Source organism: Paroedura picta, chromosome 1 (genome assembly GCF_049243985.1).
Source record: "Paroedura picta isolate Pp20150507F chromosome 1, Ppicta_v3.0, whole genome shotgun sequence".
NCBI lineage: Eukaryota > Metazoa > Chordata > Lepidosauria > Squamata > Gekkonidae > Paroedura > Paroedura picta.
The window spans coordinates 96,716,005-96,740,634 of NC_135369.1; the positions used below are offsets into that span (position 1 = coordinate 96,716,005).

Below are 24,630 nucleotides of genomic sequence, written 5' to 3' on the forward strand. Positions count from 1 at the left end.
CTGATGAAATCTTAGGGAGCTGCAGGTTGAATGGGGAAGAAGGAAAGATAATGTATCCAGAAGCTGATTTTTCAGCATTTGGATTTAAGCCATGAAGTGGGAGTATGATATGTGTCAATGTAGGTACACCATATAAACATATCAGGAATCAAAGGACCTCCCTGCTATCCATACATGTAATTTATGTATATGTGTGCATAACCATTTGATGGCCAATCTTTAAAAGAAGGAGAAATGCTAGGAATCTCTGTGCTCACTGAGTGTTACCCAAATAGTCCCTTCCAGGTTTCTAAGCCTGGACATGGACAGAGGGCCATTATATGAGTCAAAGGAACTTCAGCTCCTGGTTCACATGTGGTTAATCTAGCATTGAAATATCAGAATATGATGTATTTGCTGTTATACGTTTGTATTTTGTAATCTTGTTTGAGTTCCTGCTGGAGAGAAAAGCGGAAGAGAAATATTTAATAGCATTATTAGTAGTTTTTCTAGTTTCCACCTGAAGTCCATTTCTATGCAAGCAGAGATCATCTTCTCTTTGAAATGTGTCCTTTCTGGGGAAGGGAGGTAGGGGAAGGGGGAGCTGAAATGTCAGGAAGGACTCCCACTCAGATCACAATGTTCATATAATAGCAAAGGAGCCCTTCAGAACACAAGGATGCATAAACGCAGAGCACGCATGCTGACGGCTGATAAAAAGAAAGGACCGGCATTTGCTCACACTGCAGGCTGATAGCATTCACATCATACCCCATTTGTTACTAGGCAACTGATTAAATATATGTGCTGGTCCTTCAAGCAGTGCTTGCAATTAATTAACCAACCCATTTTCATTTTGACTGCCTTCCTCTCTCCCCCCCCCCCCCCACAAACTGCTGACAGCTGAGAAATGCTAGTTATCTTCTTGAATTGAGACTGCTGGAGAGGTGGGTCAAAACACAAACATAACAGTCACCTGTGAATACAGTTGGACAGTTTAGAGGATACCTGAATAGCACAAAAGACTCCCCTCTTCATATTTGGTCCCACTGCGGGGGGGGGGGGGGACCGAGCTATGGAAGCTGTAGGTCACCTTTCAGAGGGGAAAAATGCCTGTATAAAAACTCTGACAATGTATTTTATTCTGAAGGGCTCTAGTCCTTTCCCTTAAGGCTATAAGGCTCTCATATGGGAAGAATAAGATGCAATCAGAATATATAATCAATCCAATCCCAGTTCTAGGTCAAGATCAAATCTAGAGCACCCTAGAAAAGTGATAGATGACAAACACTACTGAATTTGGAGGCCTAAGGTACCAAAGATCAATATGTAAAACATCACTGCACTGTAATGAATGGAGTGACTAGGTCCTTGAAGGCCAGTATACAGGACTTTATAAAATTTAGCAGCTTGATAGAAGTGATGAAAAGAGCCTTATCTCAAACTGAATGGAGACCAGAGTGGAAAACAGAATACAATCCTCCCTGGATAACTAATCCTGTGATATCTAGAATTGTTATTTTCACCCATCAAATCTTCAGATCAAAACTGAAAACCCTAGTATCCATTTGTTGTGCTTTCCCAGTTAGTCAAATATTGTTGCTCCAAGATTATGAACTTTTCTACCTTCTCATTTCACTTTCTGGTAAGTTCCTGTTTCTTCTGTGCATCCTCCCCCCCTGCTCTGCATGGGATTTGCTCCCTCTAGTGGTCAATTCAATATCACAGAGATTTATTTCCAGCAATCTCCCTGAAAATTAAAACCGCAGAGAGATATGCTGGAAATAAATCTGTATGATATTGAATCAGCCACTAGAGAGGGAGAAAAACAAATGCAGAATCGTGGGGTGGGCTGGGGGGAGAAATGGAAGAAACAGGAACATACCAGCAAGTAAAATGAGAATGCAGAAGAGCCATGTTTCATGTCAGGAAAATGGTATGTGGGGAACACCGAAGACCTTTTTCCTCATGCACCACTGTTGCAATCTAAAACAGGTAACACACATGCAGGAACTGAGGAGAACCTCTCACTCAATTCTGACTGTGAAACAGGGTGGGGGATCATGGACTCATTCATTGTACTCTAAAATGTGCAAAGAGCCACATTACAAACCACCTTTTCTCAGATTTAGCTTCTCATTTGCAATACAGTAATAATAATGCCAGCCCACTTTCAAAGCAAAACAATCTATGAGTCTGCATCTAGCCCACTGTGACCTAAGTCAAAGTGTGCTACAAACAGAGAATAAATGTCACCAAGGTTAAGCAGGCGTGTATACTGCAAATAGCTTCCAATTACTTTATAAATGGAACACAAATAATATTTTGCAGGAGTGTTATAGTGCTCAATATGAGAGCAGAATATTCTTTGCTGTAATTGATTAAGACATTCTCCTTTATCCAGTAATCAGCACATGGAGCAGAGAGGAAGCATCCAAGATACCACTGTTTTCTATATATTTTAACCATAGCTGTAACTCCACTCATGGGACAGAAACACTGGAAATAAAAAAGAGGTTTGCCTTGCTGAAGAATTGGCAGAACACTATAAGCATAAGCGTTAGATTCACTCAAGCTGACAGTTTAAATACAGTTCAGCTAAGGTACCTGATAGACATTGAATGGCTTTTTTAGCATGCAGGCAATTCATGGATATCTAGGTAGTGTGGCAACCATAAATCTATCCATATCAAAGACGGCCATGGTGATATCAGATGTCCTAATTTCTAACTCATAATTTTAGCCTTATTCATTTGTATTTCCAGATTAAGTATGGATTCATAATTTAGTCACATTAGGAAGACTTTTACCTCAAAAAGAGGTTAAAAAAGAACATCCCAGAATATTATGCTAGTATTCTAAGCTATTTTTCTTTGTTTGCTAAGAGAATTTCTTTCTTAAATTTTTAAAAATTTTAAAAAGAAAAGAAAGAGAATTTTTTTATCTTTCTTTTCTTTAAAAAAATACAGAAAAAATATCAAAGGGAAAAATCTCAAAATCCATCAACTAAATGAAATTTTAAAAAAGAAGTAGAAACAAAAATATAACATAGTGATATCCGGTCTACATATAAGTTTCTATAGAAGGTTTCCAAATATTTAAAGACAAGTCCATATGCAATTGTCATTCTAGATGGCATGCATTCGAAGTTTGATAGAGTTCTATAGTCTTCAATCAATTGATTTACCAGACTTGGTAATGTATCTTTCCAGCGTTGCAATGCAAGTGTTTTAGCTGTAGTAAGGGCATGTAGTGTCCACTTTTGTTGACTGAAAGTTAGCTTCCAAGAGATGGGCAGATAGTTTTAAAGTATATAGCATCCTTAAAAATCAATGGACATTCTAATAACTTCTTTCGGAAAACTGAATGACTGGATATACCAAAATATATGTTTAAGGGATGTATCCTGTGAGATACAATGTCTACAGCTGGTCATCTTTTGCTGGAGACTCATTGTGGTGCTCACTTAAAATCCATGGAGAGTACAGCTTTAAGGCCACTGCATTGACAAAATAGGACAAATTAGCTTTTTGTTCCATTCATTCCTGAGACTTCACATGTCATATTTATTAACTGGCCTGATATTTATAGACAAATATTGTAGGTTTTAGCCTAGGTGGATTCTGGTTATCTGTTTTTGTTGTTGTTGTTGTTGTTGTTCTGTTAGGCCCTAGTGGGAGAAGATGTAGCCCATTATATACAGGCTGTAACATTTGGACTGGATGAACCCATCACACTATCCCAGCAGAATAATTGAAACTGTACTTTGAATCAACATACAACCTCTGAATTTGGTGTAGCATGCATAGGATGAAACAGCCTTCACTGTAGCCTCTGAACTTTGCAAGAGTTGCAGAGGACAGCTGAAAGTGTTCTGTTTGGATCATGACTATGTGGATTGGGGACATAGGAGACAAGCTCAGTATCAGGTACAAATATCATCCAAGTGACAACAACAATTTAAACATACGGTGGCAAAGAGATCATCCCTTACATAGTATACATTCTTGGATACTATTATTTGCCAATTGCTACAAGGAATACCCAACACCACAACATGTCATTATCATTATCTCATAGCTCAGTTCTTTATCTTATATCCTTGTAAAAATATTTATTGTTCTAGATTGTATCATTTTTATTCCAATGTTTAATAAATGGTTGCTACTACTGCTATTGCAGATTATTGCCCTTTTCCATCAATGATGGGAACAAGGTTTCTCATTATTTGATCACTCTGAAGGGGATGGAAATGAAGCAGAAGATGACATTATCCTGCTTACTGAGAGCTGAACTGATTTGCTGGATAGGTCTTGGGTGCTCCTTAAGTGGAGTGGAATGTCAGGTCAATATCCCACAGGCACTGGTCATTTATTTTGGTCTAAATGAGTGGTAAGATCCCATGGAGTTCCAAGATAAACCCTTGGCCTGGGAGATTGACACAGTGGCATTTTATTGTGTTTAGTTCCTCCCATGAGATGGAGTTTTCCTACACCTTTGTCTTTATAGGCCACCGGAATATAGGGGCTCTAGGGGTGACAGTATGCTGAATTATATTACTTTCAGCAATTTACCAATTGTTTCCCTACATATGTTTGAAACATGAGGTAAAATGTTGTGCCAAAAGTGAGTTTCAATGGGTTAGTGTAAATAATATGCATCTAGAATAGCCATGAAATAGGACAGCTAACCAACAAAAAAGATCCAGAAAAATTATGGAGGATTTGTTAGTGATTACTCACCAGGCCAGTGAAAGTGCCCAAATTAGTACCTAGGCATTTGCTGTAATGACAATGGTTTCAGCCAACCCTGTATTTTATCTCCTAATACCGTTGTCCTATTAACGTTATATGAAAGAGACTGGAATTACACATGGAAAATAGTGAGCTACTAGGATCTGGGAAGATCTGACTGTTCCTATTATACCTGATCAAATGCAACTGTCAGCAGCTTTGGCAGAGATCGCCTCTGATGAGGAAAAGGAAAGTACTATGTTACATTTAAAGGCAAAACTACTGCTGAAATTTGCAATTAAATGGGAGCAGCTATTGTTCGGCTTTCTAACTGGGAATAGAGCTCAGGTCTTGCTGTTCTGCTCACCTTTAATGAGGACTTCTTAAATCACAGCTACCTATTCCCTCTCAAAAATCTGACTGCATTAAACATAATTTCAGTAATAGAGATATATACATGATGTCATTTTCAGTTGTGTTCCTTTCTTTTCCCCACTGATTTTCTGGATCTTCTCTTTTTTTCTTGTCTGAATCAATAGATTCTCAGAAGTACTATCTAGTACCAGAGTTGAGTAAGCGATGACTAGAGGTGAATTTTAAAAGCACAAAACTACTGAAAATTAAAGAGTTTTTTGGCAGATTGGGTCAAAATCTCAGCTGGCCTAAATTGGAGTAGCTCTTTAACATTGTGAATGGAGTTATTCTGGATATGGACTCATGCCAGTTTTTACGAGCTCATTTTCCAGCCTACTTAATTACTCCATGCAATGAGAGTAAAAAAGGATCGCTTCTTAGTGCAAGCTCATGCAGATGATTCGAAGTCCAGTCCCTGGCATCTCCAGTTAAAAGGACCAAGTGGTAGGTGATGTGAAAGACTCTGTCTGAGACCTTGGAGAGCTCCCACCAATCTAAGTAGACGATACTGCCTCAATAGACCAAAGATCTGATTCAGTGTAAGGCAGCTTCATTAAAAGCTTATTTATTAATTAAGCAAGAAACTCAGAATAATTTACATGTATGCTCTCATCCAGGCACTGCCCATGTTGAGCACTGCTTAGCTGGAAAACTAACTATATCATTTGCCCTCAAACCATTCCGTCATTGTAGAAAGGATAATATATCTTATCTCAACAGTGGAAAGGTAAATTATTGTTATTTTAATTATGCATCACCAGAATTAAAGATGAGTCATCTTGATACATACACGTGATTCATGGATTGAAATCCTGATCTCCCAAGTCAATGTTCAATTTCAGGAAACAAAACTGGTTTTGCAGGGGGGGGGGGGAGGACATTATTTCAGTATGCTTTCTCTATGATGTTCATGCAAACTAAGTTTTCTTTGCTGAATCCCAGATGTGCCTCAGCTTTACTGTGTATGGGCATTCAGATTAAAAGCACTCTTTGGAGTATTTTAAGCAGTTTCAGTATACTGTTCTATGATGACAAGCCATGTGTGTGTCATCAAGTTCAAGCCAATTTATGATGATCCAATAGGTTTTTCAAGGCAAGAGACGAACTGAGGAGGTTTCCCATTGCCTTTCTCTACATAGGAACCTTAACCTTGCTTTGCCATCTCACCTTCAATTACTAACCAGAGCCAGCCAACCCTGCCTTGCTTCTGAGTTCTGATGAGATCATGCTTGCCTGGTCCATCCAGATCAAGGAGAAAATAAAAGACTGTTTCTTGAGCTGGAGCTTATGATTTCTAAATTCACAGTAATCCCTGCAGGTGACATTGTTGACATTTGTGGAAACCTTAAGGAAGACTTAATATGGCTACATGACAACATTTTGGAGGCTCAGTCCATGTGCTCTGTATTCTTTCACCCTAGTACAGTAATTGTTTAACAGAGTTGCAGCCTAATATTTTTAATACCTCCAGAAGATAGGATAGGTAGCCTTGATCAAATAGAATCTGTTTCTTGGTTTTAAATTAGTAATAAAAATATTCTACAAGGATTACTTAAAACTGTTGTTAAACCATATTGTAAACTAGAAATGTACAGATGTGAAATCAGCTTAGTTTAATGGATAACCTGAAAATCGGATTGATGCATTAGATCCATTTTAAAAAGTAGCTTCATATTCCAAAAGCTGAATAGTATTTTCAATCTGATACCAATAACCTAACTGACACTTAGAATCATCTAGAACTTTTCTATTTCGAGCATCAGAAATATAACCAAAAAATCTGCTCTGATCCAGCTTCTCAGATTTAGCAAAGATGTTTTTTCTCATCTTGGATTGGAGGTCTGGTAATGAGATTTTTGTTGAGCCCGTTGGCAGAGTTTAAACATGCAAAGAGGTTGGAGCACCAAGCTGCTAATAATAATAATAATAATAATAATAATAATAATAATAATAATAATAATATATTAAGAACAGAACAAACTTTGTATAGAGAGAGTGAGACCTAGCTAACTGTCTGTTGTCTTCATTCAGTCTGTTCTAAAGGCAAGCAGGGAGGAAGTGTGCTCAAAGGAGCAGGAAGTCTCCAAATAAGGATAGTGGTTATCATTTGAAAAATATCAGGAAGTTTGTATTCTAACTATGCTAAATACATATTTCGTCTGATGCCCCCTATAGGATATTCCCGTATGTTCTTGAATACTGCACATTACAGATCTTGCATATTCTAACAGATTCAGATGATTTATCTCCTGACAGGTATATCTTTAAATATCAATAGCCTCACATAGAAAACATCCATGAATCAAAAACAGTTTATGAAATCAGAACAAAACAGAAGATAGCTGAATAACCCATCAACTAGAGCATCTTAAATTCCAAATGTGCATGTTGAGGCAGGGAAGAACATAATGGATGAGTTTGGGGGCTTGGTTCCTCACTCTGGTTTGTTTGTTGGGTTTTTGTTTTTGTTTTGCCACCACTGATGTGAGATCCTCAATCCTGTTAGCCTATTTGGACTAGCAACAATGAGCAGGGAATATGACAACGGCCTATTTGGATTATGAGATTCAGTGCACCTGATGCTCACTGATCCCTTTGACTGGAAACAGCATTGTGGGTAATCAAAAATGACTGAAAAGAAGCCTTGAAACGTGTAGTATTTAATTCATTGCACTCCAACCTGAATAGCCCAGACTAGCTTAATGTCATTAGACGTTGGAAGCTAAGATGAGTTGACTCTGGTCAGTATTTGGAGAAGAGACCATGAAAAAATACTAGGTTTGGTGTGCAGAGGCAGGCCAAGGCAAATCACCTCTGGACATTTCTTGCCTTGAAAATCAGCTGCTACTTGCCAGCAAATAATCCCAATACATTTTTTCTTACTCAATGGAGTCAAGTTAGCTGTAATTGGGTATCTATACATGCAGGACTTTTTTTTTAATGGTGCTGCATATCAGCACCTTTTTTGGGCACATTCCTATGTTATACATTATTCTGTCCCCCCTCAGGAAGATAAAGAGAGAGAGGACCCCCATGAACAACTGTCATAATCACCCTCCCAATTTCCTTGGGAGTGTTAACTTAGAGGTCTAACGGGCCTCTCCTCCTTCCCCCCATGTTCCTTTCATTTTTTTCTGTGCCTTCCCTCTCACATCCATCCCACGGTTTATGACCTGTAGAGACTCTCTCCCCTGCTGCGAAGAGTTCTCTCTTACCCCATCCTTGGTTTGCATAGTAGAGGTTGGAAATTTACTGCCAGGAATGACAGGGGGAACAGACTGGATGTCTCCTGGATTCGTGCCTTTTAGCTCAAAGCCTCCCCTATGGGAACAGGATCTTCTGATCAAACTGGCCCCCCTATATATAGACCTAAGGGGGCCATCCGTACTTGTCTCTGTCAGTGTTTCTGTTCTTGCCATGCTTTGTTCCGCTGTTCCTTACAAAACCCTTCAATAAAGACTGACTTCTTTGCACCCCATGTGTATGGAGCAGTTCTCTGTGAGGGGGTCTCTTCTGGTCAGCTGGACCAGCCTACAGTTCGTTACAACAACCTAGTAAGGCTCTGCAGAAGGAGAGGACTTGGTGGGAATTAGTGTAACCTTAATATGGCTATGGGCATTTCTTTTTTCTTAAAAAAAAGCACTGCATATCAATGAGTGATGAGAGTCTCATTTGAAAGATATAAAAACTGGGATTGCTGCCTGTTCAGGTATTCCTTCTCAAATTTAGTAATCAAGTGTGTAGGGTGGCAGAGAGAGAGAACTGGAAAACACCTGTATACCTTTTGCATGTCCTTGCATGTTTTTTTCTTTTCAGCCTCCATTTGCCATGCTTTATCTTTAATTTGTTTTTAATTATGCTTTCACTCCGTTTCATCTTGCAAATCCCATGCCAAAGTATAGGCTCTTGCCAATCCCAATTTCTCATCCTGCTTACGAGAGTAAATTCAGTGGGGATGAGAAAGAAAATTGTCTTACCAAGTTCAGGCATGAAGCATATCTGTCAGGGTTGACAAAAGCCTTCATTGGTCCATACAGCTATAGCATTTTAAAGAGGACCTTCTGGCTAGCTGGGGAATATGCATCTACTTTTTCTGTACTAATTACTTGTAGCTGTCTCTGAAATGTTAAAACAAATTGCCTTACCTTCAGTTTAAAAAACAACATTTCATTTGAAAAAAATGCAAAGCAACATAAGCAAGCATGGTAAACAATATCCACAGACACTCAGCAATGCCGACAGATGATCAGGTTTAACACTGTGATCTCTCTCTCTAATCTGGTTTAGCACCACAATATCTCACCGTGATCTCGCTCTCTCTCTTTCTCTCTCTGCCTCAGTGGTGGAAGGGAAGGAATATTTCCTATTCCAGAATTATCATTCAAGTCTTTTCATCCTACTGGTCAACTGGAATAGTCCGATTGTATTTGCAATCCACCTTGAGCCTCAGTAAGAGAGGTGGACTATAAACAAAAATAAATAAATAAAATGTTAAAATAGTATTATATCAAAATCTAATTAAGCTGATGGATTGTAGATTCAGGACAAAAGGAAATTCTTCTTTACACAGAGTGATTAGAATGTGGAAATCTCTGCCAGAGGATTCAATGATAGCTACAGGCACAGACTGCTTTAAAGGGGGATAAGAATCTATCAGTAGCTACTAACCGTGGTGACCACAGAGAATCTCCGCTTTCAGAGGCAGTCAGTTTCAGAATACCAGTGCTAGGAGGTAACACCTAGGACCTCGGTGCTCTGTTGCTGGACCTCCAGAGGAACTAGTTGGCTATTGTGAGATACAGGATGCTGGACTAGATGGACCAGTGGTCTGATTCAGCAAGCTCTCTTCTTAAAATTCTTGATCTGAACTGTAACACAGTCCACATTAGACTGTACTGGGAATGGGAATCAAAATTTATAAAAGTCTGAGTCCCAAATGTGTGAAAGTTAAGTCCCTTTCTCTTCCCAATACATTTCTGAAAAATATGTTATATTGATTTCAATATGTAGTAGAAAAGAGCAAGAGTAAGCACCTTAAAGACTAAAAGGAATATAGCAGGCTATTAATTTTCATGAATCACAGATGTGACTCACAAAAACTGACACCCTGCCAAATTTTTTGTTAGTCTTTAAGGTGCTACTGGACCCCTGCTCTTTTCTACTACTATTGACTTCAATTGAATATAGTTTTAGTGAGGCATCCTTAAGAGGGTTGGTACAGTAAAGTAACTGTGTGAGGTGTGTGAGACTGAAGAGCATTTATACTTTGTGATGCTAATACTTTTAGACCTGTGTATATTGGATACTATAGAACTATTTGGAGAGTGAACCATACACATATCAACATAGGATTAATTTTATAAGAATTCATTTAAAGAGGATTGAGTTTAAAGTTTCCTCATTTAAAGAGGAAAGAGAAAGTTAAAGAGTATCTTATATCACTGATGAAGATACTGAAAACGAAAAAATACCTATGAGTTTGTTTTGATAATTTGGAAGTTTGAGAAATTGTTTTACAGTGGAATAAACTGTTATTTGCCATTGCCCACTTGAAAATCATTATTTTGCTTGTATCATGGCTGACGGGTCTTCACCTGTTGGGTGGTGTTTGACAAGTAACTGTCTCTGTGCCTTAATTCCATATCTCCAGTATATGCTGATCTTCCTTACTAGGTTGCTATAAGGATTTTTTTCCATCTAGATAACGCATGTGTACAACTTCTAAAAGTACTATATGGTCATATTATTTACAGAAATATCAATAGACTGAACTCAGACTTCCTTGAGATATGAAATTATTTCGTTTGAAGCTATTCAGTGTTGTGATAGTAGCTGGGAGACCTGGGGAGGGATGGGCATGAACTGGCCACAAATTATGATACATCATAAATTTTGGACAGTTTGTGATGTGAGGTTTATGAACTGAGCTACTACAAACTTTCACAAATTTTGACACAGTTCATGATGGTTGATGGCACTGGCAGTTCGTGAAAAGCAGAAAGCCATTTAAACCACTACTTTCTGCTCCCTGTGAAAAGCCAGAAGGAACAGAAAGTAGGGGGTGAAATGCCTCCCAACCATTATACCCCCTGATTTTTGCTCCCTACCCAAAGCTGTGGTGAGCAGAAAGCTGGGGATGAAATTTCATGAAACCAAACAGCTGAGTGACAGGGAGCCTTTTGTGAAAAGCATGGCTTTAAACTTTAAATAGCTCTCAAATGAGTTTGATCCACAAACCAGCCTATCTGTTCATGGTTTGGTTTATGGTTCAGTCATGAACCATGAACCACACTGCACCACAAACAAGCAGTTCATGCCTGTTCAGGGTTTAAATCTCCACTCTGCCATGGAAGCATCATAGTAACTTAAGCACTGGTAATTTGGTCCCAATTTTTCTGTATTTTCACTGTTCCCTTTATGGTTGCCAAAAATTAACAGCCACTTCTTAATTTATTCTTTCTGGCTGTGGTTGTGGATGCAGTCTTTCTTGGACTAAAAGCAACCTTCTCTCTCTAAACCATAATATTGGTGTGTGTGTGTGTGTGGGGAGGTCTTTTAAACTATCTTAAATTATCTTCTCACAGTAGTATTGAATTGCTCAAGAACAGGCTCCAGAGAAGGATTCCATCTGTGGGGACTTTTCTGAAAGGCCTTCCAGCTGGATGGTTTATGTAGCCTATAAGCCCTGAGGTAAAGAAACATGAAAAAAGATTAATAGACATAGCCATCTTCCCCAAGATACTTACAGATAAACACAGCCTTGGGCCTTTAGAAAACGGGATGTACTACAGCTTAAAAGAGGTTGCTGGAAAGCATGTCTGTTTTTGCTTAAAGTATGCATCTGAAGGCATACCGTTGTTTAATCTTTCCTGCTTCATGCCAATGAACAAGTCTAGGTACATGTCCCCATCTTTATATATAGACTGGGAACAATGTAAAATAACAACTTTTTTTTCTTTTCTTTTTTTTTTGCTGTGTGATCTGTGCTGAAGCCAAATACATTGATGGAAAACAAACACATTTGCAGAATGTGAGGATTATGCAGGGTGGAAACAAGTATATATCTGATATTAAACTGATAGAAATGGGATAATATTGCTCCCTCCTCCTTTCCCTCACCACCCAAAATACAGGCATCTATATTTCTATAAATAAGTCCAAATGGAGTATCTAATTATTACTTGCAAATCCTTGTATCAGCCTCCTGCTCAGACTGTGTACTGCGTACTGTGATCCCATGTGTATTAGGGCAGGGGGTCATTTTGGTGTCTGTGGCCTAATTCACACAAGAAGGGAAATAACGCAGAACTGGGAGGAATTGGTTGCCATGTAATCTCCCCCTAAGAAGAGTTTCCAGTCTGATTTTCCCTTCACATATCTGAGGACATGGCTCTGGAAAGTTCATCTGTAACCACTATGCCACAATTCCCAAAGGTCAGTCCTCTCCCACACTCAACGAACATTCCAAACCACAGGTCCTTGACACCCATATCTCCACACCCATGGCCTCATTTCCCACCACAACCTCCCACACCACACACACATTCAACCCCATGCCCTTACAGACTGGACAACTCCTCACCTTCCTCTTCCCACCTCCAAGCTCTAGTGCCCATTGTATTCCTGGATACAATGGACTTTGCCCCTAGTAAAAGAATAAACCATTGTTTTTTTTAAAGAATACTATTATGTAGGTTTTAGAATTTTAAGTATTGTAACTTGCTGTTAGCCCAAATTACTAGGAGAATAGAGTTGTTCCATTCATTACATCTGAGCCAAGTGTGGATCTGAAGGAAGAATAAGTTAATGACAAAACTTTCCATTGGGTGTAGGCTTCCCATATAGATTCCTATAATGGGGATCATTACTATTTTTCTTATCAAGTGCAAAATGGTTTAAAAACAGCTATGCAAAAGTGTCTGTTCTGAAGAACAAACAGGAAATATTGATTTGTCCCCACTCAAAAGTATAGTTCTGTATACTTTTTGAAATATAATACTTATTGGATGATGAAGCTGTTGTATGAAATGTTTTTCTCCCTGTAGATACTAGTATTAATTATGTAATATACAATACATAATTTGAAAGCAGCCTATTACAGTTTTACATAGCAGTAACCCCCTAATACGATAGGCTGGAACGACTTTGATAAGCAATTTGCTTTTGTGATGTTCACAATCAGCATAAATTGTATTTTGGCTTGCAGAATTAGGAAAAGCAATATAATCCAGAGCCTGGTTAATTCCTTTATTTCCTTCTAGGGAGACTACAGGTGATTTGATATGCTGGCTACACAAATGGTTTGGGTTTTTGTTTGCTCCACCATGTTTAAGATGTAAATAAATAGATATTACACAAACACCATACATCTCCGGTACTTTGTCTCTCTAGGAAACTGACCTGCAGAAAGATGTATTCCTTGAAATTTTTTACCACCCAGGGAAATGGGCAGCTGTCAACTAATTTTTTGTCTGGCAGCAATCTTAAATATGAAGACCTGCACATTTAGATTTGGGTGTGATTTTCCTTACTCGCTTTGATTTGTCCCTGTTCTGTAGTAGAACTTTCCTTGACACATCCCATACTTCAATTAGTGCTGCATGTCAGTGAACACTCTGGTTTACAAAGTCAGAATGCCAGAGCACGGATCAGGAAAACATGTTGATCAGCCCATATTTTAGATAACAGTACTGTCTTAGAAGCACACTTACTGGCTATTATTGTAGATGTTATTGTGGGCCTTTGAAAAGTAACTTTTCTCTGTGCTAAAATAAGGCCCCTTAATCCATCATTCTGCAAGGGGAAACAGCTCCCACATTGTTGAGTCAGTGTGAGAAGGAGACCTTAGACTAACTCCATGAAGATTTGGCTCACAGGACAATCCAAACAGTAATTAAAAGTCCACAGGGTCAGGGCATTCGGAATGCTGTGTGAGTTTGCCATCAGGGAATGAAATGTTATTTCAGCATTGCAGGTAGGTACACAGGTGTAAACTTTAGATCAGGATTATGTAAGCTATCTATGCTAAATCTTTGAAACCCCATAAAATACAAGGTCTCACACCACAATATTTATTTATTTATTAGCCCGCCGCTCCTGCAAAGCTCATGGCATATCGTAAAAACACATAAACCCCCTAATACAGTAAAATCCTCATAAAATAACAAGCCCAATCAAGCAACCCACCTGATCCAAGTGGCGGTGAGAAATACAACTTGACCCAACCAAGGGGAAGGAATAGTGACGGCCACTGTAACCCTGGAGGGCGGGGGGTCTCAATCCACTGTCTAGGCTCTGGCCTCAACCAAAGACCTGGCGGACAAGCTCCGTCTTGCAGGCCCTGCGGAAAGCTGGCAAATCTCTTTGCTCTTCCGGGAGCTCAATCCACCAGGTAGGGGCCAGGACTGAAAAGGCCCTGGCCCTGGTTGAGGCCAGACATGCCTCCTGGGGACCGGGTACGACCATCAGATTTTTACCTGCTGAGTGCGGGAGGGCATAGTGCAGGGGGCATAGTGCGCAAGGTGGTCCCGCAAGTATGTGGTTCCCGGAACGCGGAGGGTCTTAAAGGTTAAAACCAAAACCTTGAATCTGATCAGGGCAGCAATCGGTAACGAATGCAGCTGCCTCAGCACAGGCTGGATATGGGCCCTCCAAGATGTCCCTGTGAGGACTCTAGCAGCTGCATTTTGCACAAGCTGTAATTTCCAGATCAGGCGCAAAGGTAAGCCTGCATAGAGCGAGTTACAGAAATCTATTATGGAGGTGACTGTCTCATGGATCACTGTGGCCAGGAGGTCGGGAAACAGGTAGGGCACTAGTAGGGTTCTCCAACCCAAGCCTGGAGAAGGTGGAAAAACGCCTGGCTAGCTATCTTTCTGACCTGAGCCTCCAGAGTTAGTGAGGCATCTACTCCCAAATTCCTGGCTTGGGACGGGCGAGAGCTTGCGGATGCAATTTCCGCGGGAAAAAAATCCTGTTTTTCTGCTTTCCCTGCCATCTCATATGCCCTCATAAGTGTGCAATAAGATGTTCTTGCAGCCCCGTCACAAGACTTCCTCCATACTTGCTCTAGGCATCTCAATTCCCCCTTTTTCTCCAGGAGCTCCCCCATGTACCAGGATGCCTGTTTGAGTCGAGGGCAGAGAGGACATCTAGGGGAAATCGTGTTGATGGCATCTGCCAGGCGGGATTGCCAGTCCTCCACCATGGCATCCAATGAATTGCCAGGAGGTATCGGGTCCCACAGAGCATTCCGGAATCCAATAGGATCTATTAGTCTCTGCGGACAGACAAAAATATGTACGCCGCCCAACTGGGGGGGGGGACTTAAGCTGGGCCTGCAGGGCATAGTGGACTGACCACAGAACAGCCAAGGCCGCATCCAGACTCATCTCTATGCCTGCACCAAAGATCAGGTTGAGGGTATGGCCGGCCTGGTGAGTGGGTCTGGCAGCAAATTGTGAAAGCCCTAGTGACGCCATGGCCGACACTAGGTCTGAGCCAAGTCCTGGGGATGGCACATCCACATGGATATGGAAGTCCCCGAGGATGATAAGCCTTGGGTACTGTAATGCCCAGGCGGTTGTGGCCCCAGCAGACTCGACAGGGCATCTGGAGTCGCATTGGACGGATGGTATACCAACCAGATGGCCAAGCTTTCAACCGAGCCCATGCTAATACCGACACATTCCACTCCCCTGATGTCTGGCGCAGGGAGAGCCCTGTAGGAGAAAGCCTCCCAGACCAAGATAGCCACCCCCCTCCTCTACTCTGGATCCAGGATTGGTGCACGACCAAGAATCCTAGGTGGACAAGTTCTTTCAAGGCAACAGTTTCACCGTGCCACACCCAGCTCTCGGTCACGCAAGCAAGGTCAACCCCAGCTCTGCGAAAAATTGCCGCAGAGTGGAGGCCTTGATGTTGATTGACCTTGCGTTGCAGAGGACCAATGTTTGATCCACCCTAACCTCCACCCGCACATGCCTGGGGATGGGATGGAGGTTAGAAAAGCAGCGAGTATGTTCAACTCTTGTTCTCCCTGCCCTTCTCTTGTCCTACCTTTTCCCCCAACCATAATGCCCCTGGTCCGTGAGGGTCCTAATTCCTGTCCCTGTAAGGACCTCCCCCCAAGTGATGATCCTCTCTCCATACCTGAGCAGGGTCAGGAAAAGGAGAAAAAAAAACCTTACTAACCTAACCGACCTGACCTGCTGCACTAATCTACCCTCCCTGCCCTAGCTCGCCCAACCCACACTATCCCACCCACAACCCCACCCAGCCCAAGCCCACTCACCCCCCTCTCACTAGCAGCTGGTGGGACAATAAAGGGAGGTCCCCAACCTTTCCACCCCTGAGCCAACTACTGCCCCCCCTATATTAACTGGCTCCTCCCTATCGCCCTTCAATAAAACTTCCCTTCCCTCCCTTCAACCAAGGTGTCTTCTGAGCCACCAGTTCCAGAAGGAGATTATCAGAGTCTGCCAGTCTTGCCCACCCAGCATAAGCAACAGGAAACTGATCAGCCAGGTGTTATTCCCAGTGCTGGGACCCCCGCACTGTCCTCTAGTCACCACTAAGTGGTGCCTAGAGTCCCGGTTCCTGATTCCAGGGATGAACAGTAAGTTGGCCAACCCAACTGCCCGTCGATGGTGCTGCAGGCTCCTCCACTTCTCCCACTTGATCTTAAAGAGAATATGAAGCCATATAGGAAAGCAGGGCAAAATGTATTGGAAATCAGCACTCTGATAGGAAAGGCTGTGAACAGGTGACCTTCTCAAGGTGAGTGTTTCTGGCTGTTGGACAATATCAACGATGAAAATCATGAACTAGAACTATTATAGGAGTCATAAAAAAATGCCAAAGGAAAAGAAAATAACACAAAACGGATGTAGAACACCAACAATGTGCCAAGACCCTCTCCAGGACAAGAAAGAGAGCCAGTTTGGTGTAGTGGTTAGGAGTGTGGACTTCTAATCTGGCGTGCCAGGCTCGATTCTGCACTCCCCCACATACAACCAGCTGGGTGACCTTGGGCTCGCCACGGCACTGATAAAGCTGTTCTGACCGAGCAGTAATATCAGGGCTCTCTCAGCCTCACCCACCCCACAGGGTGTCTGTTGTGGGGAGAGGAATGGGAAGGCGACTGTAAGCCGCTTTGAGCCTCCTTCGAGTAGGGAAAAGCGGCATATAAGAACCAACTCTTCTTCTTCTTCTTCTTCTTCAAATCTCAGAAAAGCAGCAGACTGTAAAAATGGATGCTACAAATATTATTTAGCATCTATTTAATGTCAACAGACTCTGCCAAGAGAGCTTCCATCTCCATTAAGCAAAGTGACTACTGGAAATGAGTCATTGTTGGTAATGAAGTTCAAGTGGGTTGAAGGGAGAGATCACTTCTTAAGCAAGGATGTAAAGGTGTTGCTTATTATCTGAACACCGCCCGCGTCGCCACAGGCACTGCGGACTAAATAATTCAGTAAGCCCTTTAGGGGCGGGATGTGTCCGGGATGAGGAAGGGTCCGGATTGGACCCTTCCCCCGGACAGACAATCGGAGGGACCAATTGGTCCCTGCGATTTCCAGCCCCGAGCAAATGTGAGGCGCGCACAGCGCGCCTCGCAGTTGCACCTTGGCCGGCGGCCCGGCGTGGCATCTCCCGGCGCCGCAGCCTACCAACTGCCGATGACACAATCACTTCGCCCCCCCCCCCCGGCGCAGCCAGCAACAAGACGGCGGAAATACTAGCTTCGCCACCGCCACCCCAACGGAGCAACCCACAAGCCACCGCCACCGCCAGCTGTGGCCTGCCCCACGACCCACAAGCAACCCAGGACCTGCAAACAGGTAGCCACCGCCCTCATGGCGCGCCCTGCTAGCGCCCGCTGCATTTTGACTGCAGTGGGCTTATTTACTAGTAGATACATAAATATTTGTTTTTAATTTTTATTTACTTTGTAGTCGGCTTTTCTCACTAAGATTTGAGATTCAATTTAGCAATACAATAGGTACAATATAATAAACATAAGGAGTATGAAGACTTGGTTCTATAAAATTTGGTGAAATATTGGTTTTAAGACGAAAGGACTTGACCAATACGTATATTCAGACTATGTCTAAACAATTTCCCCTGGCTGTTATAGCACTTGAAAAGGCGGGAGGAGGAACAAGACCTCCTGAGACTCCTCTGCCTTAGGCCTGATCGGTGTCTTTCAGCAATTTTTAAAATGCTTCTTCTAAAATGGCATCAGAGGCCACAGGATAGACCCATAGGAGGGCACAGCTCCTTGTTTCTAGAGACATAAATCTGCTACTGAAAATAATACTCTTGTACTTTCTCTTCTAATTTACTATTTAAACTAGACTCATTAACCTATGTGTGAACTTCACCAGCATGTCTTGTGCATTTCCCTACCTCTATCTTCATCATTTGCCAGTGATGAGTTGGAAATGAAGAGTAATGTTTGGCTTCATACTATATTGTATTATGATGAGCTTCTGTTTGTAAATCAGGATAATTAGGACTGACCATGACACTCTTCCATTTTCTCCTTCATCTTGGTGTTTTTGAATCAGGTCAGTATATGAGTTTTAAGCCATCACAGATCCAAAATACCAACAGTGAGCAAAAAGGACAGGATTGCACCTAATTTAGTCAAGCTAATTAGAGTAGGATAGTATCCCAGTATCCATCCAGATTACACAGAGTAGTTCTGTAAGATCTCTGTAGGTAGGACTAAGAGAGTTCCAACAGAACTGCTCCATGAGAATATCTCCAACAGGACTGTGACTAGACCAAGGTCACCCAGCTGGATGCATGTGAAGGAGCATGGAATCAAACCCATCTGTCCAGATTAAAGGCTGCTGCTGTTAACTATTACCCCAAGCTGGCTGATTGGTTCATTCTCTGCATCTTTGCACCCCCCCCCCCCCCGGTTGCTGTCACTTACCCTGCCTGGCAGCATCCTGGGTTTTCTGGCCCCAGCGCAAAGCTCGTGTGCATGTGCTATGCCGGGGCAGCCCCGTACACCCCACCCGCATGCATACAGGGGGAACGGCATCCTGCCCCACCACAATGGCATGGCGGCAGCATGAAGGAGCTGCCGCTGTGCATAATGGGCCAATATAAACACTTTCCACTGGCCACTGAGGGGATCCAAGCAGATCATACCTATATTTATAAATGGACATAAGCTGCTTACAGGAGTAAAGTACATGGTGTGATGCTTGGCTGGCCTGGGTCAGATAGGTGCCTCTGCCTGCTGTCCCTGGGAGGCTCCCAGAAGCCCACCTCCATCCCCGGTGACGTCCAACAGCAATATGAAGGTAAGTGGCATCACTGAGTTTGTGGGGGGTGGGCCTGAGTTGGGCTGGCCAGCAAGCTGAGTGCCTTCTGGTTGGTCTCTGGGGTCAGGCCCTGGACAGTCTCCACCCAGGAGGCTGTATCTCAAATATAAGATAACCAAATGTTAAGAATGTACCTAGTATGAAGGCTTCAAAGAAAGCTACACTTCTTATTACTATGGGTACAAAAACATGGAAATAAATAGCTAGGTTGAATTTTAAAATGAACTTAAAATGTAAACTCTGAAACTTAAAGTCTGGGATGGCAAACTGTAGCTGGATAGTAGAAACAAAAACAATGTGATTTTTACAAAGCAGCCCTAAAGGGATGTTGCACCCACAAAGGTTGCCACTACCTAATTGGATATAAAGCTGCATAAATATTCAGATTCAACTCCAGTGTCCAAGGAATTTAAAGTCAGAAATATTGTTGCACTTACTTTAGAAGAGTGGTTTATATTTTTTTTCAGAGAAGAGTATAAAACAGTAAAGTTTATTAATAAGAAATTATGCAGAAGTACTGCAATAATTAGTACATTTTTATTCATGTATTTTAATGTCATAACTAGCACAAGCTCATTTTGCTCAATTTACTTTTCATCCTCAGTCTAAGGATATATATGGACTGGTAACTCCCCCTTCATTGTATCTAACGAAGTGGGCATGCACACAAGAGTTTATCCCTTGAATAAAACTTTGTTGGTTTCAAAGGTGCCACTGGACTCATACATTGTTTTGCAAGCTTATTATTATGTTATCAATACTCCCTCTAGACTATGATCCAACTGTCACAATATGCGAGGTTTTTCTGCTGGCCATAAATAATGTCAGGTCTCAGGGATCTGTCACTGCAGTGTTCTGATTTGTTTGCCCAGATCATACATTCCAAATTCTGGTGGTGGTGGAAAGTGCTGTCAAGTTGCAGCTGGCATAACAACCCTTTGCATTTTTAAGGCAAGAGGCATTCAGAAGTGGGTTACCATTGCCTGCTTCTATTTTAAGCACTAAGCTGGTTCTAGTGGATATCTATTTTTATTGGTCCACAATGGCACAGATTTTCTTAAAGGTATAGAAAGAATTTCCCTGGAAGAAAAACCTCTGATTACCATTCAATCCCATTACTATGTTTATACTCTGATGAGGTTACTCCTGATTTGTGGGGAGCCTAAGTACAGCACAGAGGTTTTATATCTGAAAGCATATTTCTTTGTTCTGAAAACCCAGAATTAACTATTGCCCCCTGTATTCTCTTAGCTTAGCCCCTCTAAAATAAGTCCACAGTAACACAAGAGGTTCCCATAAAGTGCATATTTATTCTGTGCCAGTCAGTTTACAGGCAGTTTAAATATATGGCCAAACTGTTCTGCTGTCTAAAGGGGCAAAATGGTAACATTCGTTAGGTTTTCTGAAGAGCTACATTGACCTCTGATTTTTTCCCTGAGAAACCATTTCTCAAGCTGAATGGTTTGAATTGTCGTCCAGAACTTTTTTAGCCCCACAGTGTTGTGTTTTATAAAGTTACTAGCTTCAAAGCCCATTCATAAGAATGGCTGCGGGTGTGCTTTCCAGGTCTTTGGAAAGCACTGCCTCAGCTCCCCCCCACAGCCAGATGGCTTCCCAGATGGCTCTAGGAGACACCAGGTGTGCTTTCCAGGCCTTTGGAAAGCATCCCCCCCCCCAGCTGGATGGCTTCCCGGGGGCCTGGAAAGCACACCCGCTGCCTCTGTGAGGCCCCGGGTGTGCTTTCCAGGCCTTTGGGAAGCGCTCTCCCCCCCCGCCAGATGGCTTCCCTCTGCAAGGGCCCGGTGTGCTTTCAAGGCCTTTGGGAAGCATTTCCCCCCTCCCCCCGGCCAGATGGTTTCCCAGGGGCCTGGAAAGCATACCCTGTGCTTTCCGGACCTTTGCTTTCCAGGCCTTCCCCCTGCAGCCTCTTACCTGGGGCCTTGGAATTGAAGCAGTGGAGTCACAGACGCCAGGCACGTCTGTGAGGCAAGGGGTGAAGGCTTGGTGAGGGAGTGCGGGAGCTGTAGGGGCAGGGCCAATCAGGGTGCAGCTGGCTTCTTGGGCAAGCCAATTCTTGGGCAAGCCAAGTCATAACATTGGGCTATTACCACTTATAAGATAATGTAATAACACCTTTCCTTTGCAACATCCTAAAATAACAATTTCCGATAAGGCCATATTAAAAATTAATTTGTTTCTATTCTGTCATAGCATTCTGTATTTTATATAGATGATGCCACTGTTCACTCATGGATAATTGTGCTGCTTTCTCAGACTTAGAAAAACACAGAGATTCTTGAATCTCAATAGCTTTTCTCTTTGTAAATAAATACCATTTCAGTACCTTAGTGCAGGGGAAGGATATCTTGATGCTTTCTCTTTTCATCCCCCCCTTGCACCTTTTGCTCCCCTTGACCTTATCTTTGCCATGCTGTGACATGAGGGGATGTGTAATGGTATGGAGTAAACTGATCTTGTCAGATCTTGAATGCTAAACAGGATCAGTACTTGGATGGGAGAAGGCAATGGCTAGCCACCTCTGCTTCTCACTTGCCTTGAAATCCCCTTGCTGAGGTCACCATAGGTCACTTGCAGCTTGACAGCACATACATACATATTATAACAGGAAATGTGCCCACTGGGGCACACAGGCAACATCTGAGTGCCTGCATGTTTTTACCAACAGGGCAAATAGCAACTCTATGGGCACATTCATGTTACAGTATGAAAGAAAAGGGTTAACCCCACCCAACAGTCCAGAGCTGAATCAGTGCCCTGCAGAGCTACTATCCATAAAGAAAAGCTGCTTTGGAATTCCAGTGATGGAACTCCCAATGGCACATCTACCTGAAGGCCTGTAATAACACATCTACAGGTTTCCATTCTCTGACACCAGGCATTGTGTAGTGAAGGAGATCACTGGAATCCTTTTCCTTATTTCCCTTTTGAGTCTGAAATGCCAGCATGGTTGTGATGCAGAAATAAGTGATTTATAACCAAAATTGAGCCTTATGGGTCTGCAAGAAACTGAAGAGTTTATTTGCTGAGTTACTATGCAAATCTGACAATTAAATCTTAACTCATCTCCTGGGGGAATCATAGGGAATTATGAAGGGAAGGAAATTTGACATGATTAAAAAGAGGTGCAGAAAATAGAAGGATACTAGGCAGTTGATTGTTTCTGCTCTGCACCACTAATATTGCAGCTGTCAGTGAAAATTACTTTAGAGAGTTCCAGGTACAATCCTAAAGAAAAAGGAGACAAAATAAATAGTAGAACATAAAAATAACAACTGTGTAAATCTGCTTTTGTGTCTGTTTGCTAAATTGAATTAATGACGGCATCTTCAAAGTTTTGCCTGAAATCTGTGTTCCTTGTTTATATGCACCACCTTGTCAAAATAGCTAGATATCCTAGATTTGGGGGGAGGGGGGATGGACAAACAGCTACCTTTGGTTAGGCTAAGCCAAACCTTTTTTAAAATTGCATCCTGTTTTATTTATTTGCTTATTTTACTGCGTGTACTTTCTAAGCTTTGTAGCTTGAGCAAGAGGCTTGTGTTTTGACAGCTTGTCTCCTGGGCCTCCCCCCTGAAAAGGCCCAAGCTCCCAGCGCACTAGCATTCTCTGTCTTTAAGCCAAAGATGAACACTTCTTGCTTCCCAATGCTGCATGCAAATAAAGGGGCTTCAGAACTATATTGCTTCCACGTGGCCATGACCATTCCAAGTGACCATGCCACAGTCTTTGACTGTGTTCATGACCACTGATCCTGCAGGGCCAGTCACCTGCTGCACTCCTCATTTGCATTTACAGAATTATCCTCATCCACACTCCTGTAGCTTTGCATAAGGCTTTTCTCTCTCTGCCTCCATCTATTCCACAGATCTTGGTGGGCATTGGTCACCTTTCCCAAGACTTAACAGGTTACAGCTCTCTCTTTGTTGTTTCTAATGGAAATACTTGCTGGTCTTCAGAAGAAACCCTTCTCATGGAAAATCACTTATATGACCCCAGTCTTGACCTGGTCTCCTTATTTCAAGACATTTCTTGGTTTTTTCCCTTGCCTGCCCCAAATTATTTGTATGAAACCTACTCCATAACAGGCAATTCTAAAGCACTATGCAAAGCAAACAATTTATTCTATGGGCCAGATTACAGAACTGCAATTAATTTATTGATAACTGAAAATGATTGCTAGTATTTACATTGTTTCATTGGGGAAAGGGGTCTGTCATGAGGCCAGGTGGACACCGTAGCTGTAATGAATGAAAAACCCTTTTCTAGTTAGCTGTATGGAAGGCCTACTGAGAGCCAGCTTGTTGCAGTGGTTAAAGTGGCAGACTCTAATCTGGAGAACCAGGTTTGATTCCCCACTCCTCCACATGGAGTGAACTGAGTGCCCTTGGGCCAGTCACAGTTCTCTTAAGACTGGTCTCACAGAGCAGTTCTCTCAGAGCTTTCTGAGCCCCACTTACCTCACAGGGTATCTGTTGTGAGGAAAGGAAGAGAAAAGTCTTTGAAAGCCACCTTGGGACTCCTTTGGGTAGTGAAAAGCAGGGTATTCTATTTTCTATTTCTTAATCCTCTTAGCTGACTAAAGGCCATTTCACTCACTGCAACAGATCACATACACCTCAAGGAACTGACCTCTAAATAGCTACCATGTATTCTGTCAAGTACCTTCAAGAAGGAAAACAGTGATGCCTCATGCATACTTCATGGACCCAGTGGTGGGCCTAGCCTAGCCTGGGGCAGATAATTTGTATTGCCTCCCTTTCTTTTTTTTGCCATCAAGTTGCAACTGAATTATGGTGACTCTGTAGGCTTTTCAAGGCAAGAAATGTTTGGAGGTGATATGCCATTGTGTGCTTGCACATTGACTCTGCTTAGTTTCTGATATCTGAGCCCACAGGCTCAATTGGGGCTCTTCTGGGTAGCCCAGTGTAAACCGAACTGTCCAAAAGTGCCTGCCAAGTGAACTCTGAAGGAATTTAAAGGGCTTGCTGTCTTTTTAAATGCCTTCTGCAAGTGGTGGATTCAGCCACAAGGCATTTAAAGAGACTGCAATTCCTTTAAATGCCTTTTAAATTTGACTATCCTGTCCTTCCAAAAAATCTTGAACATTTTCAGGATTACTGGAGAGCAGCCATTTTGAATTG

At 42.1% G+C, this 24,630-nt stretch overlaps 1 long non-coding RNA gene across 2 annotated transcripts in view; it reads left to right on the forward strand.

The window, feature by feature from the left end:
• The window catches only part of LOC143840427 (uncharacterized), a 42,054-nt gene that overhangs the window by 1,757 nt on the left and 15,667 nt on the right, over positions 1–24,630 (forward strand). The window contains exon 3 of one of the 2 annotated variants that reach the window (XR_013232196.1): positions 13,388–13,416. The exons of the other annotated variant lie outside the window; for it this stretch is intronic. This is a non-coding gene — a long non-coding RNA (uncharacterized LOC143840427). Of the gene's footprint in view, positions 1–13,387; positions 13,417–24,630 lie in introns of those variants that run through there. 2 annotated transcript variants of the gene reach the window in all.